The sequence below is a fragment of the Meleagris gallopavo genome, chromosome Z (assembly GCF_905368555.1).
Source record: "Meleagris gallopavo chromosome Z, MGAL_WU_HG_1.1, whole genome shotgun sequence".
Lineage (NCBI taxonomy): Eukaryota > Metazoa > Chordata > Aves > Galliformes > Phasianidae > Meleagris > Meleagris gallopavo.
The window spans coordinates 1,543,236-1,563,450 of record NC_139435.1 but is presented as its reverse complement, the minus strand read 5'-3'; the positions used below and the strand labels follow the sequence as shown (position 1 = coordinate 1,563,450).

General features: G+C 51.0%; 1 protein-coding gene across 1 annotated transcript in view; it reads right to left on the bottom strand.

Moving 5' to 3' along the window:
- ZBTB7C (zinc finger and BTB domain containing 7C) overlaps positions 1–14,211 on the bottom strand; it is a 106,192-nt gene extending 91,981 nt beyond the window's left edge. Inside the window, exon 1 of the mRNA XM_085213085.1 lies at positions 14,042–14,211. The gene's annotated coding sequence lies outside the window, so the exon portion shown is untranslated. The remainder of the gene's footprint in view (positions 1–14,041) is intronic.
- Positions 14,212–20,215: the final 6,004 nt, after the last annotated feature.

Below are 20,215 nucleotides of genomic sequence, written 5' to 3'. Positions count from 1 at the left end.
CAGAAAAACATCGATCTCTCTTTTGCTTTTCTCTCTCATTGTGCTTTCTCTGGATCTCTTTACCTCTTCACTTTCTGAGGTTAGGGACAGGAGAGCAACAAGCCTCTTTGCGTTCAGCTCTTTCTTCACTCTACATACAGCTCTGCATTTTAACCGTGCCCTTCTGTAGGGTTTTGACTCCCAACTCCTGAAGCTCAGTCAACATCCCAGCCTCCAACAGTCCTTAGGAAGCTGCTCCTTTTCTCCTGGCACCTAAACTGGGAACCTGTTGGTACAAAACCAGATCTAGGCTTTTATTCAATAAGAATCCTCAAACCAAAGCCAAAAAAAAAAAAACAACCAAAAACAACCCCCCCAAAAAACCCCACCCAAAAAACAACACAATGAAGAAAACACTACTTGTGAGCACTGAAGCAATGCCCTAAGGTGACATCTGCAAGACTTGGTGCCCATGCAGTCCCTTAGGTAAGACATAAAATGGGAGTCCCACCCTCTAATTAAAGGCACTAATTAAAGACTCCTTGGCTTGTTTCTGCAAGAAAGAAAAGAAAAGCTCAAGCCTTTGGGAAAGTGCTCCCAGGTATGTGTGCCATGAGCCATTCTTGAAGGTATTACAGAAATGGACTTTCTTGTAAGCAGCATCCGAAGAGCTGTGTCAAGACTCCATCCGAAGAGCAGCAGTCCGCAGAGCATAATGGAGTACAAATGGTCTCTCATAGGGCATTTTGCTCTTACATCACTATTAATCCACTCAGCAGCTCAATTGTGGAGTGGATGTGAGGCTCATGGAAACTCCCCTTTCCTCACCGTACCAGGGAAAGGTCTGCAGTGATTTGCATCCAAACAGATGAGCTTCACGAGTATCAGTTCCTTGCATAGGAGGTTAATTTTATTGCCTTACCCAAGAAATTTTAGCCAAATCACGCTTCCTCCTCAGAAGGCTGCTGTTGGTGATGGGATACTGTGGCACGTGCAACAAAAATACGCATTTTAACATATGAAACCCGTGTTTCTTTGTCATTTATTTCCAAAACAGCTGCTGTCTGACAGAAATGCCTCGCTCAGCTCATCAGGCTTATCTCACTTGAAGGAAGTTAGCAAGCTGTGGGCTCCCGGGCACCCATGAGCACAGACACTTGGTCACGAGCGATCCTGAGTGCACAGCCATAAACCCTCTCAGTTCCCAGAAATATCTACAGGAGCTCAGAGCACACTGTATCTCACAAGAGTTTGGTGGGAAAATGAATGAAAACAAGGAAAGATATCAGAAGTTTTCCTTTGTGGAGACAGAGCGGATTAACCAGAAGAAAAGCAAAGCCTCAAGGTCCCTGCTGAGATGAGCGAGTGTGAATTCCAACGCAGACCCAAGGCCACGTTGCAAGAGCTCTGCAGGCAGCAGGTTATTGTTATGGGAAGCTCAGAGAGCACAGTGAGGTCTTCTATCTCCTTCCCACCCCAAAAGATAGCAGCTATTCTTGCCTGCTTTTAACCAAGCCCTGTATCCCATGCCACCTGATGCAACCTGATGCTGTTGTTATAGCAAATGCTGCATAACTGCAGCATAGAACAGGAGAGAAAAACAGAGATGGAACCAAAGGAAGATCCTTGACTGAGGAAAAGTGCATTCTGCCCCACAGCACTGCCTCAGACACCCTCTGCTTGCTAGATTTACCAAAAGATGGAGCAAAGCTGCCTTTCCCAGCAATAAAACCCTTCTCCCAGGGCATCGCTGGAGCCTCCACTCCAGTGCCAGCTCCAAGGCTGCACATAACCTATTAATTAGAGGATGCTGTTATGCAAATAATGAAAATTAATTAAGCCCTCACTTATTACTTTAAAACAGCCTCTTCCTTGCTGCTCTCAAATACACCCCAGGTAAGCGGTGAGCATTTTGTTAACCATAAAAGTGTGAGCTGACACTGCTTTAAAGGATATCTTTAATATCAACATAAAATGAAATACAAGACAGCGTTGTCTCCTGCGTGGGTCAGCAGCAGGGAGATGTTAACCTGGCACTCTCAGAGCAGTAGGAAGAGGGGATTCTTCCAGAAACGACAGAGGCACCCTGCCCAAGCTCAGCTCCCACCAGCTGAACTGGACAGATGTCTGCAGATGTGAGCCTGGGGTGGGTCAGGGACCACTTCGGGGCACCCTTTGGAGGTGGCAGTGTCAGAGATTGTCACTTGCAGTTGCAGAATGGAAAAAAAGCAGCTTCTCTAGAGCACGGTCACACCTGGCAATGATCTCTCCCAAACCTGGAGGCCAGCAGCCATACCCACACCTACACCTCTCTATACCTGCACCATCTACACCTCTCTTTGCCAGGACTTTGCTCCCAGCACCTCTTGCATGGAGCTGATCCTCACAGCAGTTTCCCATTTGTAAAAGCTTTAAGCAACCGCAGCACCAAGGCTGAGCAGCACAGCACAGAACCCTCGGGAGCTGTGCACCCACTCTGCACTGCACATAGAAGATGGCACAGCCTCCAGGCAATCCCCCACCACACTGCTAGGCTTGCACCTATTTTCCATCACGCAGCAACTCACTCCCACTTGAGGCACATTTGTAAAAGCCATACTCACCCCCGTTGCTGCCAGCTGGCCCTTGGCTCAGCAAGCTGCTGACACTGCTCTCGTTTCCCCTCGCACCTCTTTGCCTCACTCTGTGCACCTGGTTTCTCCTGCAGTGTGTGCAGAGCTGGACACGGATCACTCCATCACCCCTCCCTCAGCACTGCCAGTTGGAGGAAAACAGGAGGATCCCTGTTTTGCACTTCTGCACATGACTCAGGACGGGTTGGGAGTTGCATTCGGAAGAAGTGATGAAAAGCACCGCCTGCTCCTTTACAGGGGACACTCCCAGCAGCGCTGAGCCCAGCTGCACCCTTACGAAAGAGGGATGCTGCCAGGGGGGGAGGACACACACCATGCAAAATAAGGAGCACAGACAACCATCCGCAAGGGGCAGATAGCAAATTCCCCTGCATTTTTGCTTGGTAGCTCCAAGCTGTGAAGCTCCGCTCTTCCAAAGTGTGGGAGAGGAGCACTGCCAGCTCCTCCAGCTGGGAAGGGGAATCTGGTGAGCAGACTGATGTCCTTCACACACTGCATTGCATGAGAGAACTTGTGTGCTCCAGCTCTGCCATAACCCAAACCTGCTCTGCATCCGAACACCAAGCAGCTGGATCTCCTGGCTCCTTCTCATTAACAGAAATTAACATGAGCACAACGCTCAGCTCAAGCCACTGGCAGATGGGGGTGAGCCCTACACTCCCCTCCCCACCTCTTTTCCACTTCCAAAATCCATCGACACTGATTTCCTTCCATCCCACCCATGCAAACCCATCACCCCTTCCTATAGAGTTTGCAAAGGTCATAACAACAGACTTCGGTGTCCCTTACATTTGAGAAGAACCTCAGCCATCTGCTGCTCTGAACCTTGCACACATTTTGTGCCAGTTCTACGAGGCTGCAATCAAAGAGGTTCTGAGAGTGCAACTGCATTTCACTGCAGACCTTCCTATGTTTCTCTCCCATGTCTTAAAAATAAAAAATAAATAAATGAGAAAGTGGTCCTTCCTGCAGCAGGAAGCTCTGAGGTTTGAAGATGAACTAGACTGAAATAAATAGAATTCCTCTTTGAAGGGAAGGGAAGGGAAGGGAAGGGAAGGGAAGGGAAGGGAAGGGAAGGGAAGGGAAGGGAAGGGAAGGGAAGGGAAGGGAAGGGAAGGGAAGGGAAGGGAAGGGAAGGGAAGGGAAGGGAAGGGAAGGGAAGGGAAGGGAAGGGAAGGGAAGGGAAGGGAAGGGAAGGGAAGGGAAGGGAAGGGAAGGGAAGGGAAGGGAAGGGAAAAGGAAAAAAAAAAAGGGAAAGGGGAAAAGGGAAAAGGGAAAAGGGAAAAGGGAAAAGGGAAAAGGAAGGGAGGAGAGTTGCAGGACAGAACCAGAATAAACGCTGCAGAACAAGAGCTGCCTCCTCCTGCCTCCCAGGGGCACGGGGAGCACAACCACATCAATATCAGCCCTGAATGAACAGCAGAGGACGTGACATTTACAGCAGGACATAACCCTTCAGACTGCTCCATGCCATTCAGCCATCACTGCTGAGTGATGATCAGATGAAGGCATGGCAGAGCTCAGACACTGTGAGAATGGCTTGAGGAAAGGACCAGCCCAACTGTGAGCAGTGCTGGGGCAAGGCGAGCACCAGGATGGAGAGAAAACCTCCCCAAGGACCATTATTCTACAGAAGACAACAGCCCTCCCTGCTCAGAGAACTTGCAGTGCTGCTCAGCAGATCCGTTTTCAAGATTTTCCCTAAAAGCTGAGGTTCTGTGATGGGGAGAAGGAAAAAAACCAAACAAACAACAAAATGCATCTGTGCATTGGCCAGCATCCGACATGCAAAATGCAGCCCCGAGCTCAAAACAGAGCCCTGCCCAAAGCTTCCCTCCACCCCACACATCACACAGGCTACTCTCCATGGTGCGTTCAGTACAGGGTTAAACTTCAAAAATAACACTTTAAACACAAAAAGGGGAGGGGACAGCATGTAACTCCCCCCCGGCCCCCCATAACCCCTCCAGCCCAACACACATTTGCATCTCACCTGAATTCTCATCAACCCCATCCAAGTCCCTGGGCGCAGCGATGGAATTACCAGCACTGCCTCCTGCCTGGGTGGATGCTCCAGGGGCAGGCAGCAGTTATGCCAACAGCCCTGCAAATGTTTCAGCTATTTTCTTGGGTGTTTTTGTTGTTTTGTTTTTTGGTTTTTGTTTTTTGTTGGTTGTTTTTTTTTTTTCTTTTTTTCTTCCTTTTTTTTTTTTTTCTCTTTTTTTTTTCACCCTTTTTCCACCACGGTTTCGCTCAGAGCTCTGGCCAGACCCACAGCTCTTCCATCCCTCTCATAAATCACCTCCTCGGCACGCCCAGAGGCAAACCGATGTCTGCCCGGCACGGTGCTGATTGGCCTCTTGCTAATTACCCACGAGGAAGAGTGTGGCTCAGGTGACACGTTTATGGAGATAAATATTGTAACTTCGCCACTCGTGCTGCAAACTCGTTCCAGCTGGAGAGATCCTTCGGTTGATTCAAGGGGAAAATGCCTAGATAATTAATTTTTTTTATTTTTTATTTTTTTTTTAAGGCCATGAAATATTAATTTGGTGATCTACGCAGCGTGTTCCAGGTGCAATTAGGAGCTGTTGGTTGGGGAAATGTGTGGCAGCACAGCTCAGGCAGCACTCAGCCCCATCCCCTCTTGCTATAGCAACGGGAAGACCTTGGCAACCCACGGTCCTGGCAGTTATTGACATGGGAGCAGGAATTGTGCATGATGGTGACTATCTGCTCCACAGCTGCTCCAGCACTAGGATACAAAACAGGGTACAGGAGAGCCCCAGGTAGCCCAGCTGCTACCAATCCTGCCCTACAAAAGGGAATGCTCAGCAGCCAAATGAACCAGCTCATAAACTTAAGCTGCTGCATATTGTGCAGAGCCTGTGCCTTCCAGAGCAGCACTCAATATCTGCCATCACCTCCTGTATCATCATCTCCTGTCCCATCATCTCCTGTCCCACCACCTCCTGTCCCACCAGGTCCCATCATCTCCTGTTCCACCTCCCTGTTTCCCATCACCTCCTGTATCATCATCTCTTGTCCCATCATCTCCTGTCCCACCACCTCCTGTCCCACCAGGTCCCATCATCTCCTGTTCCACCTCCCTGTTTCCCATCACCTCCTGTATCATCATTTCTTGTCCCATCATCTCCTGTCCCACCACCTCCTGTCCCACCAGGTCCCATCATCTCCTGTTCCACCTCCCTGTTTCCCATCACCTCCTGTATCATCATCTCTTGTCCCATCATCTCCTGTCCCACCACCTCCTGTCCCACCAGGTCCCATCATCTCCTGTTCCACCTCCCTGTTTCCCATCACCTCCTGTATCATCATCTCCTGTCCCATCATCTCCTGTCCCACCACCTCCTGTCCCACCAGGTCCCATCATCTCCTGTTCCACCTCCCTGTTTCCCATCACCTCCTGTATCATCATCTCTTGTCCCATCATCTCCTGTCCCACCACCTCCTGTCCCACCAGGTCCCATCATCTCCTGTTCCACCTCCCTGTTTCCCATCACCTCCTGTCCCATCTCCCCGTTTCCCATCTCCCCATGTCCCACCACCTCCTGTCCCACCTCCTTTCTGTGTCCCATCTCCTTGTGTCCAACCACGCCTTGCCCATCAGAACAGGCTCCTGCCTTGGGGGGGGGGCATGTGGCAAAGCTGTGTTCCTACTGCTTTTGTCATTTAGGCTGTTAATGGGGCAGCAATAACCCATTCTGAGCATGAATCAGTCCATTCAGTGGGAGACACTTGCTTTCACTGCTGCTCTTTTTAGCACCCCGAGGCCCCAAGACCATGCTTCTCACACCCATCATCCCACTGTCTCAGTTTCCACTCAAACTCAGCTGTTTCTTTCCACTCTAGCATCTAGTTTAGCCCAAACGAATTCCTCCAGCAGCTTCTATATGCTGACCTGCACAACTGCCCTATCACAGGTGGGGTGCAGTCACCACCAAGACTCATTGTTAGCTTTAACTCCCCCAGGTTTTAGCACAAGCACAAGTGGATGGAGCCCAGCCAAGAGCTTCTGAAGAATCATTAAGGTTGGAAGATCATGTAGGCCAACTCCAATCCATCAGCTTCCCCACTAACCCCAACATCAGTCACAGTGGAGCCCCGTAGGAATGTAGCTCCGTGCTGCAGCACCTGGAGGCAACTAAACAATAGCAGTGGAAACATCAGTCCTTCAGGAAAGATGCCAAGGAGGTTTTGAACCATGGAAAGCAAAGGGGTGTGCTGTGCTTAAACACCATTCTAAAGAGAGGAGCAGCAGGAATTGAGGGTAGATTAGACAGCACAGTGACTACACTCAAGAAGAGCAGTGGTACAGAAAACCTATATATCTGATTCCCAGCACTATCAGATGAAGCATGTTGGCCAGGCTCCACGGAGCAACGCCGACATCCATTGCTGAGGGCTGGACCCGAGATATCTGTCAGCATTTTCATCTGGTTTTGTTTTCCATTGGGCTGGAAAGTACCTCCACCAGAAGGCATCGTGTCCTTTTGTGCACATTAAAACCAAGAGCTATCAGAGACAAATGTCAACGTGTTAACGACGGGTTGGTAGAAAGCAGCACCCTGCCTCCCTCATCCAGCCACATACCTGCACATCTTGTCCTGCAGACCATCCTAAACCCATTGGCTGGCAGAGAATGCCAGCAGCCAGAAGGCAATGAGATGTGCTGCCTTCCTGCAGGGCTGTACTGGGGTGCCCAGGAGCTCATCCCAGTGCAGCAGCCCCCAGCACAAAGATACGGGTGATGGAAAGCAGCCCTTGTCCAAGGAGGGTGGATCTTTCGTTATGTTTTGTTTATCTCCCATATCAACAAAGCCCTGAAGCATACGATCCCTTTAGGTTCTGTGAACCCACTTAGATTGTATCTCTGGAGCTGGAGCTTTCCAGGAATTGAATAGCTCAGAGACACAACGTGGGTGATGTGAAATCAAACGTGGAGCCTCCAACATGAAAGGCAATCAGAGAGGATGACAGCACTGCTTATACTGAGGGAGAAAGGGGGAGGCAAGGAAATTAAAAGCAATTAAAGGGAATTAATTAAAAGGTATAGCTGAAACTATGAAAGAAGAAAAACAGCTATGCAGAGTTTGCTAAATAGCTCCAACTTTTAATTGTTGCACTTAGAGCTGTAAGCCCTAGGGGTTCCACTGCCCCGTGGCTGTCTCAAAACAACAAAAGAGAATCCCATGACTTAACCAAATGACTCCTGTGCCTCTCCGTCTGCGTGGCTGATGAGTTTCGAAGCTCTCCTACCAGCCAGCAACAAAGGAGCCAAGAGAAGCAAGGCTGCCCCCACAAAGACCACAGAACAAATTGGAAAGATCCAATGCCCAGCGCCCTCTGATGCATAAACAGTGTAGGGTCTGAAAGTTGCAGAGCACAGGCTCCCACCAGAGAGATGGATGCAGCTGCAATGGGGTGAGTCACAGGGCTGGGTCCTTCTGCTGGGCACAGAGCATGAACAGGGCAAGTGGAAAGTGCACAGAGCACAGGTGGCCCAAACCTCATTGTTCTTGGGCAGCTGAGCAATCAGCATACACCCTTCACTGCACAAGGACATCAATGACCAAATAACCATAACCCTTTCTTAGAGCACCGACAGAAGATTTATCCTGCCTCTGGGCTCCACTGGGTCGGCAGTGCCCCAATTGTGCTACCCAGGTGCGACAACTGTAAGCTGAGTGTTTGCTGTTTGCCGCTGCAGGGACTCAATAATTCAGTGCCTAATGACTGTTTAACAAGAGTGCTCCCCACCATTCCAGAAGCAATCCAGTGGCCAGGCCATGGGATTCCAGCAAAGGAGCCTCAAATGAGCTCCTGGTTGGCGTGCAGGAGCAAGGAGTGCAACCAGTGCAATTCTGGGCTGCACACAGCATGGTACGTGGCACCTGGGGACACGGTCAGTGAGCATGGGGGGATGGGATGGGGTTGGATTGCTGATCTTGGAGGTCTTCTCCAACCCTAGTGATTCCATGATTCTATGAGTGGACATGGTGGGGATGGGTTGGGTTTGGACCTGGGGATCTTGGAGGTCTTTTCCAACCTCAATAATTCCATTATTCTATGAGCCCAAAAGAGAATGGAACTGCTCGCTGGTTTAAAGCATCACTGATGCACATGCATGCATGGTCAGCTGCTCTCTGAGCTACAAAAGCAGAGTTTATCTAAAGGACAAGCTTTCTGACTCCATCCCTGAGACCCACCTCCACACGGAGCACCACCAGGGATCCCAGCTCCATCCCCACAGTACAGCTCTATTGCAGATCCCTTCCTGCCTCCTCCACCCCAAGCCTTTGTGGCATTAAGGCTCCCTCTGCACAGCTCCAGTAGGGTGTCAGAGCCCTTGGAAAGGAAGCACAGAGTGGTACGGAACACTGGGATACACAGCAGCTGTGCCCAGAGCCCGTGGTGGCACTGCTGGGAGAAAATGACACACCACTGCCCTGCTTTGCTCGGGACCAAAATGGGGCGGAAAAACAAAAATGAATAATTCCGGCTCACTTGCCCACCTGCATCACCCTTCCAGCCACAGGCACCATGAACCAAGCAGAATCAGATCCTTTTAGCACCACTGCAGGACCTGTGCTGTCCAGTGCTGTGTGGGGGGAAAACACAGCTAGGGAGCCAGCTCCAAGCAGGAGCACTTTATTACTCTCAGCAGGTCCACAGCTGCTCTCTCAACTGAAAAAAAATAATTTATCACTCCCCTGATTCCAAAGAAGAGCTTGGAAACATAGCATGTCCCATTGCCCCAGTGGGTTGATGGACACCTACTGCTTTGGTATCTTGCCCACCATGCCCTCCCCTCTACCAGAACAAGAGAACTCTCACTACCTCCCAGCCAGAGCCATCTCCACATCTCAGCCACCTCTCCTTCTTCTCTCTTGAGCCCCAACAAAAGTATCTAACGAAAAAAGCAAGACACAAAGGTCACTTTCCAACAAACTGAGAACAGGAATCAAAATCTCCACTGCATTAAGCAAGAAGGTGGGCTGGGGATTGCACCCATAGTAACAGCAGAGCAACCCCAATCCGTGTCCCTCGGCAGCAACAGAGGAGGTGGAAGGATGGCGAAGGTAATTAGAATAAATAGAGTGAGAAAATTTTGGCAGAGCAAAGAGGACTCTCTGACCCTCTGCTCACATCGACATTCAAAATCTCCTGCTTACATTTTGTTTCCAACTGAACTGTGAGTATGCTTCAGCTTTGCATTGCTCAGCATGGACAAAAGACAGCTCCTTTTTTATTTTTCCCTCTGCTGAAGATACATCCCAAGCCCCTCCAGCTCAGCAAAAGAGCAAGACCAGCTGCCAACCCAACCCGGGGGTTGCCAAAACCCAGAGAGCACAACAATGTCCCAATTCCCAGCACTGACGGGCCCATACAGGACAGGGCAGTGGGAAGAGAGAAAGCAGCTCTGCTTTCACCAACAGTTTGCAGACTGACCCATTTCCCTGCAGAGCTACCCAAACATTCATTACTTCCCAAACATTATCAACTTTGTTAAGGAAAATAACAAACCCCCAAGCCAGACACCCATGCCTCCCACATAGGGAATTATCTCTAGCACTAGCACTAAGCCTAACAAGTAGGAGAGGCTTTGCACAGATGGCGCCTTAAAGCACAAACTGTGCCAACTTGGGTTTCTTCCACATTATTGTTCCCAGGCTCAGCAACCCTCCCAGCCACCGCTGCAGGCCATACAGCACCTTCCTCATTTTCAAGTTATTTTAGAGAAAGTGAACAGCCCCCCTTGAGTCCTGTGGACACACTGCTGAGCAGCACAGATTCCCAAATGAAGGTCTGTGTGCACGTGTGCAAAGCACTTACAAATATACAGAGGGCAGGGAGAACACAGACGCAGCCAGCAATGAGGGAACGTTCTTCTGACCCATGAGGACAGCCCTAAAGCTGGTCAAGGTGCAGCTGGGAGATGATCCGAAGGCAAAACAGAGCCCGGAGATGTCCATCTGGGAGATGGGATGAAAAGCAGCAGCACTTGCTAAGAAACAAGAAGCCACGCAAACAGCTCCAGCTTCCCTGATCTGTAAGTTCAACAGACTTTACCCATAAAGGACTTCCAGGATGACCTTACCTCAATTAAAGAATCTGAACAAAGCACAGAGACCCCGTACTGCCCCATACAAGGACTCCAGCAACCCAGCCAGCTGTCCATACAAAGTTTGGCACATCCCATCAAAACTCGGAACAGAAACACTTCTATGCCTTGTGATAACACCCGGGTAAAAGCAAGGGTGAGCAAACCCCATTGGGTCAGAGAGAGCACATTTCTTCAAGCACCAATTCTGACTTCTAGGTCTGAAGAGATGAAGGCTCTGTAGGGCCATGGGGAGTTTACAGACTTAGGGGAATCGGAAGATGAAGGGCTCAGCCCTGAGCTGGGGAACATGGGAGCATGGATAGTGCAGACAGAGGGATGCTGATTTGGGGGTTCCTGCATCGCAGAGCCACCTGGGGAGGGGACAGGAGCCAGAGAGGGCCGTTTCCCTCTCTCTGCAGACAGCCACGGGGAGGAGGGTGACACGGGGATGATGAAGTCCCCTTCACAGCATCGGGGTTGCCAAGCAACCAGGACATACTGAGAGACAATAGGGACCAAGGCCAAAATGTGGGGAGGGGTGAAGGACTGCTTTCCCCCTGTGTGGGGAAAGACACTGTGGCTAAGGAGAGCGTTACATTCCCAAATAACTGCTCCCGACACCCTGGTCCCACCATCCCTCCCTGCATCCCAGGCAGTGACCACGGAAAGTTCCCGCAGGTTTCCAGTGCCACAAAAAGCTCTTGTCAAAAAAAATGCACCAGAGGAAACTCACTCAGGACTGGAAGGTTGCTTTCATTTTCTCTGCTGATTTATTTCACTTTATTTTATTGGCTGATATTTGCTTCTTTTAAAGCCTCCCCACGCCTTTGGGTTGTGCACCGGGCATCAGGGCTGTGAAGATGCTTTGCTTTACAGCTCGAGCCCCAATGGAGACAACAGGCTTAGGATAACCCCAGCCATGCAGAAGGGCTGCTCTGATAGCAACAGGCTGCACAGGCGAGCAAAACCACCATGGGCACACCGTGAGTGAATGGAAATGAATGCAGATTGGTGTGCATCAGTTCCTGCACCGCACCATTAATTGCTCCAGATAAGCCATAGAACTTTCACGGCAGCCATACAACCACTCCTCTTGCCCACTGGCAACCACACATAAAATCCCCACACCATGCTCACAGAGGCTGGATTTCCATAAAGTCATCCTGGATGGATTCCACTGCGGTCCATCCTATTCGTCAGACTGAACCACCCCACAGCCCCAGATGGAGGCAGTGATTCTGCACTCTGGCCCCAAACTATCACTTAGTTCTGTTACCAAAGAACATCCTCCTACCCCAGAGTCTGAGCAGAGCCCCACTGCAGCTCTGTGAGCAGCACTGTGTGCACACAGAGGTGCATGGAACACTGGGGCACTATTTCTGATTAATGACTCCACCTCCACTTCCAGCTTCTAACCCTCTGCTGTTATCCCTCTGCTTCTGATAACGGGATCTAATAAAACTGATGAGATGAAAGGATGAGAAGGGGATGCTCCTGCTACACCTGTAAGGCACAGACAGTGATAGAAGGAAAAAACATCCCCAGATGGGCACAAACCCCATTGCTTGCTGCCCATCCATCACAATACCCCATCCCCTGGCAGCACCAAGCGATGCCACAGCACGGGAAGAGTACAGATGCACCATCCCAACATCACCCATGCATCACTAGGGATGTCCCAAAAGCTTTGAACTACTCTCTCTCCTTTCCCCATCCACCCCTTTATTGAAATGCACCAACCTGAGGGGGTCACAGAGTCCCCAAAGGTCCCCTGTCCAGTTCCCATCCCAGCATGATGTTGTGTCCCTACAAATAATGGGGTGCAGGATGGCATGGGGCTGGCAGACAGCAGAAGCTCGCACTCGGCCCTTCAATGCTGCTTTGGAAAACATAAAAGAAAGGAGGACAGAAAGGCAGAAAAGTGATGTGGCTCATAACAGGCTCTGTAGGGCCACACATTCAGGAGCTTTATGATGGGGGGGGGAGGTTTGGCTGAGCAATTGATAGCACAATGCAGACAGCAGGGGGAGGTGATGGAGCTGCACGACCCTAAATAAACCCCGTGCTTCTTGGGGGTGGGGGTCCTGGGTGCTTCTTTGTCCCACGCTGACACCTCCCTCTCCTGACAGCTGGGGACGGCAGGGACACGTTGGGACAGGGGGACTCTGCTGAGGGATGCTGTGACATGGGGGGATGTGGTGACGTGAGAGGACATGGTGCCATGGGGTGATGGTGCAACATGGGGGGACATGGAGACACAGGGGGAGGCACAGAGACAGGCAGCAGCATATGCAAGGCAGCACCACGTCCTGGGGGAATACTGGGGGAACACGGGGGGCCCTGTGACACAGTGGGCATAGGTTCCTGGGGGAGGGGGGTGTGCCCAGATAAGGGGATGGGGTGATGAAGAAATGGGATGAATAGGGGATAAATACAGGAAAAAGAAATGGGATGGGAATGGGCTGTAAAAATGGGATGAAGGAATGGGATGAAGGAATAAACACGGGTAAAGAAACGGGATGAAGGAGTAGGGTGAAGAAATAAGATGAATATGGGATTAACAGGGATGAAGAAATGGAACGGATATGGGATAAAGAAATGGGATGAACGAGTTGGGTGATCCCCGTGGCTCCATTCCAATGCAGGAAATTCTAAGATTCTATGATAAATAGGGTATTAGCAGGGGTAAAGAAATGGGATGAAGGAATGCAGAGAAGGAATGGGGAAAAAGAAACGAGATGGGTATGGGATAAAGCAATGAGGTGAGCGAGTGAGATGAATATGGGATAAATATATGGGATGAAGAAATGGGATGGATATGGGACGAGGAAAGGGGATGAAGGAATGGGGTGAAGGAATGGAGGAATATGGGGTGAACATGGGATAAGTGGGGATGAAGAAATGGGAAGGATAAGGGATAAGGAAATAGGATGAAGGAGCCGGATGAATATGGGATGAATAAGGGCAAAGAAACGAGATGGAGGGGCGGTGTTAAATGGGAAAAATGAAGAAACGGGATGAAGGAATGGGGTGAATACGGGATAAAAGTGCGGAAAAGAGACGGGGCGGGTCCGGGGTACGGAGTTGGGATGGAGCAACGGGGCGAACACGGGAAAAAGAAGCGGGGAGAGCACGCGATGCAGACGGGATAAATAGGGGTAACGGAGTGAAGGAAAGGCGGGGCGGGGAAGCGGGACAGCTCAGCGGGCACAGAGCCGGGACAGACAGAACCGGGACAGACAGACGGAGCCCGTTCAGCCGCAGCCCCGCGCCGATCGCAGCCCGCCCCGCTCCCCCGTACCTCCGCGCCGCGCAACTTCGGCCGAAGTTCCGCCTCTCCGCCAACGGGACGGGACGGGACGGGACGGCACCACCTGCGCTCCGGGTCCCCCCGTCCGTCCGCGGGCGCTGTGGCGGTGCGGAGCGCAGCGGAGGCCCGGATGTGTGCCCGTTCTCTCCCTCCCTCCCTCTGCCGCTGCCCGGGGCGGTGCCGCCCCGCGCTGAGCTCTGTGTGGGGGGGGGGTGGGGGGGGACACTGCCGCCCGTGGGCGCCACGTGGGAGCCGCCCCGATTCCACCCCCCCCCCCTCCTTCGGCGGGGTGACAGCTCCACGCGCCCGGAGAGCGGGGGGACGGGCGGGGGGAGCGGCCAATGGGAGAGCGGGGAAGGATCGGAGGGCGGGGCGAAGGGGAGAGGCGGCCAATCGAAGCGCGGCGGGGCGGAGGGGCGGGAGAGGAGGCGCTGTGAAGAGAGCGCTGTGGGGAGAGCGTTGGGAGCTGCGGGCTGAATTTGTTCCTGATATCCAACGTTGCCTCTCTTGTCGTCCTGCTGACTCACCAGAATTAGAATGGGGAGAATGAGTAAATGTCAAGGTCACAGAAGCATGGAATGGTTGGGTTGGAAGGCACCTTAAAGCTCCCTCAGACCCGCCCTTGCTGTGGGCTGGTTGCTCCCCATCTGATCAGGCTGCCCACGATCCCATCCAGCCCAGCCTTGGCACCTGCACGTTGTGTCTCATTGGCCCTGATTGCCCTGACCGATTGGCCGGCTGCCTTCAGACCCCATGGGCATGCATCACAGAACCACAGAACCACCAACGTTAGAAAAGAGCTACAAGATCATCCAGTCTTACCATCCACCTATCACCAGTAGTTCTCGCTAAACCGTGTCCCTCAACACAAAATCCAGACTTTCCCTGAATTCCTCACCCATCTGTCGTCAGCACTAGAGTGGCTTCCTTGCCAGGAAGAGGTGCTGAGCTTTGTGGCATCATAGCACCAGAGCATCCTGCCACAGCAGCACCCTGGGTCTGCTGACCATGATTTGCTTTTAGACCACTTCAGCTCTCCAAGGCACGCCTCTCCTCTCTTGTGGCTGCCAGACTTCTGAAGGCTTCTTATGCAATTTGCAGGGTCAGGGAGATACATCCAGCCCTGTCTGACTGCTATGTCTTCTTCCACTTATCACAGAATCATTAATGTTGGAAAAGACCTTCAAGATCACCCCACCATGCCCACTGACCGTGTCCCTAAGTGCCACATCTCCACGGTTCCTGAACACCTCTAGGGATGGGGACTTCCCCACCTCCCTGTGCAGCCTGTGCCACTGCATCACTGCTCTTCGGAGAAATTTTTTTTTCCTAATATCCACCCTCCATCTTCCCTGGTGCAACTTAAGGCCACTGCCTCTCATCCTATCACTTGTACTTCTGCAGCCGTTTGGTCAACTCCAGTATGCTGAGGCAGAGGGTTCTGAGTTGCCAAATTTATTCCCTTCTAAGAGCAAAAACTTGGCTTTGTGAGATTGTTCCACTCTGACATTTGCTAATGAAGTGATTGAGAGTGTGGGAACTGGCAGGAGAGGCAGGGAGCTACCTCATCTTCATACACATAATCAATAGCAAATCAGTACTTAAAAAGTAAAGCGGCTGATGGTGTTTTTGTAGGGCAAGACATGCCCTGCATTTCAGTCTTTGATTCAGAGGGTTTAATGCGCCGTGAGACAGAGCTCAGCAAGTGAGTCACTTTGTAAAAACTCTCCTGTAGCTCCTGGTACTCCCTCTTGGCAAGTGTGTCATGGTTGCTTCAACATGTCTGAGTCTGGTCTCCAGCTCTATAAGCCCCCAAGGCCCTGGTAGGAAAATCCCTGAGTGCAGACCTCAGAGGGATGCGTCGGGCTCTTGCTGGGGTCTAGACACTCTCGGACTGGATTGGGTCCAGGGTGAATGAGGCAGAGGGTGGCACAGCTCCCTCCACCTGCAGGTATCCCGTTGGGATGCTGAAGCCCCAGGCTAATAGCCTGCAGCATGGGCACTAAGCCCACATCTCAGGAAGTTCCTGTTGTGGCTACCCACTGCATCTTGCCCAAGAAACGAACCCAGCTCCTTTCTTCCACCATGTTTACAGGGCATCTCACCATTCCTAGCTGAAGAAAAGCATCTTCTGCGTATTTGCACTACCACATCCATCACAGATGACCATCAGCACTTCTGAAGTGTCTACCTAAATTCTAAGCTCCTGCTTGTGAGAGAGATTCTGCCAAGAAATCCAAAGGTCCTTCTCCTATCTTTGTCACATTATTTGCTTTTCTCCAATATTTCAGATATTAGAGGTAATTTATTTTAGTCTGGAGCTGCCTGTTCAGCAAGTGATAGGGCTGGATATGATTTTTTTTCTCCTTTGTTTACACATTGAGGATGCAGGGAAAGTTCCTTTACTAGTAACTCCTACTCTCCCTTTGTGCTGATCTGACAGCAATCTGGCTCCTCTTCTTCTCCTAGCTTGTCTGACATTTTGGAACCCAAAATGAGGCCTTGGGAAATAGGTGGGAATGGAGAGTCCCTGGAAGCAACTGGGGGGAGGGCAGCACAGAGGAGGGACAGCAACCAGCCTGGGGCTCTTGAGATGTCATGAAATCATAGGATCATAGAGTCACGGAATCATTAGCGTTGGATAAGACCTCTAAGATCTCCAAGTCCAACCCCAAACCATCCCCACCAAGTCCGCCGTCCATGACCCCCATGCCACGTTCACAGAACTGGTCCATTTGAGTTTGCAGTGAGAAGGCTGTAGGAGCATTGTATGTTGACTGCTCCAGTGGTTAAGTGCTGGTTCTCAGCAAAGGCCACATCAGTGACAGTGATAATAAATGTCCTTTATTATGGAGATGCAGGAAGACAGCCATGTGCTCTACTGACACCAGTTTGACTTTTGGATCCATGTACCAACCACTCTGATGCATCACTGATACAGCCCAGGGCAGAAAAGGGCCCATCCACTAATGCAGAGAAGGGCATTAAACAGAGAAGCCCTGAAATCCTGCTCGTGAAGCTCCCTGGAAGTAGGGACATCTGCATCCAAGTGTGTCAGCAGCTTCACGGCCAAGCTGCTCAGCAGGAGCATGAAGGGTTACAGACACTTGTGCAGTCCTGGACACTCTGAGCACAGGGTGGAGGCCAGCCAGCAGGCTGACCTGATGTCTCTGGAAGCTGATGCTGGGTGCTTGACTTGAAATGGCCCTGAGAGCGAACAGATGGCTCCTCTTTATTTGCATGCTACTTGAATTTGTGTCTTGAGCAGGAGAATAACTTAATTTTTGACATTTGCTTCTCCTCAGAGCCCAGCACAATTTATGTTACACTGACATTTGCGTGAAGGATGTTGCTTTAGGCACAAAAGCCATCCTGGCTTTAACCCTACAAGGAGCCAAGTAGGCAGGAGCCATCTTCCTCCCGCACTCCTTCGTAGGCTCTTCCAGAGAATATCACACTTAAACCACAACCAAAAAATCATGAGAAAACAGTCATTTGGGGCTTGTGGAAGGAAGGGGCAGGACTGGAGTGAGACTGGGCTGGAAAATATCTCATCTGTAGGCTTGAAATGAGAGACTACTTGTGGGTGAGGTTTACCTACTATTAAAAATACCCTTCGAGGCCTGTGCAGTTCATCTCGAGCAGAGGGGATAAATTTAGCAGATTCCTGTTCCCAGCAGTCCAAGTGCAGACCTCCTGCACCCATAGCTTTAAGAGAAGTGTTGCTAGTGTCACTCGTTGCTGAATGGAATTTCCAACAGCCAGAGCAGGGAGATCTGTGCCTCCAAGTCTGTGCCCTTGATACTTTTCCAGGTGATTTTCAGCAACTCTTGCATTCACTACGATCCCCCTCTTGTGGCTTGTTCTGCAAATCTCCTGCCTCTAGCTGCTGAAGCTCACTTGTGTGTTTTCAGGAGCAATAGAATACGGTGGCTTCATGGGTTAGCTATTCCTCAGCTGAGCTGTTGTGGCTGAGTGCTGTGAGGGAACAGGGTCAGCATGCATGGAGCCCAGAGCTGGACTTAGTGATCCTATGGGTCTCTTCCAACTCAGGATAGCCTACGATCCCCCCTGCATGGTGCCCTATCTGTCTCTCATGCAGGAAAGAGTGCCTTGCAGCTCTCATCTCATGAAGATGGATGATCTGAAAATGAGCCTGAGCTCAGTGCCCATGCAAGTCTGGGAGCCATGGCATGGGGATCTAAGTGTCCTCGGCTAGCCGGTGGTTCTCTAGTGTCTGCAGAGATGCCAATTGTAGCCTGAATTCCACACTGCTTGTCATGGCTAGTTGAGATAAGAGCCTTTTTCCTTGGACCTGGGACAGCTGTGCTCCATGTCCTCTTAGGATCCACTTCTGTGCTCAGATTCAGGCTCTCGCAACCCAGCTGTGGGACCTCTTTAAATCTCTGTGGAACTTTTCACCTACTGCTTTTGGTTTTAGAAACAAACTGATCAGTGTTGAAACAGCCTGGCATGTGGGGAGGCCATTTGTGGGTGTAACAGTAGCATACTGTGGTGCTTAACTGGTTTTCTTCATAATTCTCCCCACATAGATCCTGCACCAGAACCCATCTGCAGATGGAGACCAGTGTGTAGCCAGAGGCTGCTGTGGTTGGCAGCATCAGGGGTGTGCATGAGGAGGACGAGCACATGGACTCCCTCTGTGGCTGTGCTCTCCTCTGCTTTCCCTAGAGCAGAAGACCTAAAGCTTCATCATATTTACAAGGATGCCTTTCGCTGGTGTGAGTCCCCTGTGCACCCAGAGTTATCAAGGCAAAGGAATGCTCGGGGGCCTGGTCATTCTGCTTATAGCTTTGCCAAGCTGTAATTGCTTGGGCTCACATTTTTCCATGCCAGATGTCTGCCTAAGGCTGAGGTTCTCTGGAAAGTTTCAGCCACACTATTTTGACCATTTCCAAGAACGAGGGGAAAGCAAGTGTTTTGCCCAACTTTTGGAAATAAATAATTCCACGAAACTGCTGTTGAGAGAGAGAAGGCTCCGTGTTTTGGAGAAAGAGCATGAAATTTGGCCTTGTTGTCAAAAAGTGCCATTTGCCACTTCCAGGAAAGTTTGTTTAATTTTGAATTAGTTACAAGCTCTGCAAATCATGGCTTGCATGGGCTCAGCACACCCGGTCAGAGTCACAGTTCCCTTCTCCAAAGATTGTCTCCAGAAGACATACTGCAGACCAGGCTGCAAAGGTTTGGGTGTTGCTCCACTATAGGAGCTGGAGAAGTAGAGAGGGCTGGAGAGAGCAGAAGGGCTCAGGAGTGAGATTGGGAAGTGCTGGGTTGGGGTCAACAATGAGGAGGTGCTGGGTTTCTTGTGGATGGGATGCCACAAGCTTTACTGAAAGAATAGGAAGGTAAAAGCTCCAATGAGAGGTATGGAACCAGATGTCCCTGCTCCTCCAGGGAAAAGTGGCCTTTGCATTGCCATTAAGATCACCTCCTGCCCTCGTTATTCCCATGCAGGAGTGGAGATGATGGTGAGGGATCCGAGGCCCTTGGACCCATGTGCCATCCGTTAGCAGAGGTGCTGTGCAAGCTGCGCTCCCTACCTCCATCACTGAAGGTTGTGCTGAATGTCTGGACAGTGCCCTACAGCATGCCCAGTGGGCTTGGGGGCAGATAGCATCTGACTCTCTCTTGTCCTGGCCAGAAGATTGCCTTGCTTTATATTGCTGCAAATCAGATGCCAAGAACACGCTTTTGCCATCCAGGGGAGGCAAGGCTGTTAGGAGTGGAGGCGTTGACACAAAGTGCCTTTGGGGGAAATGGCACAGAGCAGCATCCCTAGTTCAAGAGGCTGTCTGAGTGTAGCAACAGTCTCTTGTTCCCAGGCTCTGGGCCAGGGTAAATTAGCTACAGTGTACTTTGGGAATGAAGAGTTTGCCTCCAGGAGAAAAAGGGTTTAGAACAGCTTTGCTGAGAGTCCCTCTAGTTCATCCACACAGAGGGACGGCTGCCAGCTCCTCGGGTGGGCCTGGTGCTGTCTTCCCTAGATGCAGCAGGAGCTGCTCTTAGCAGGTGTAAATGGGAGATACAGATATGGGGACACAAGTGGGGACCCCCAGACTGAATTTGCTCATGTGAAGTGCCAGAGATGATGGAATGAGATGATCCCAACAAGGAGGAGGGGAAGGCAGACACTAGAACTGCTCT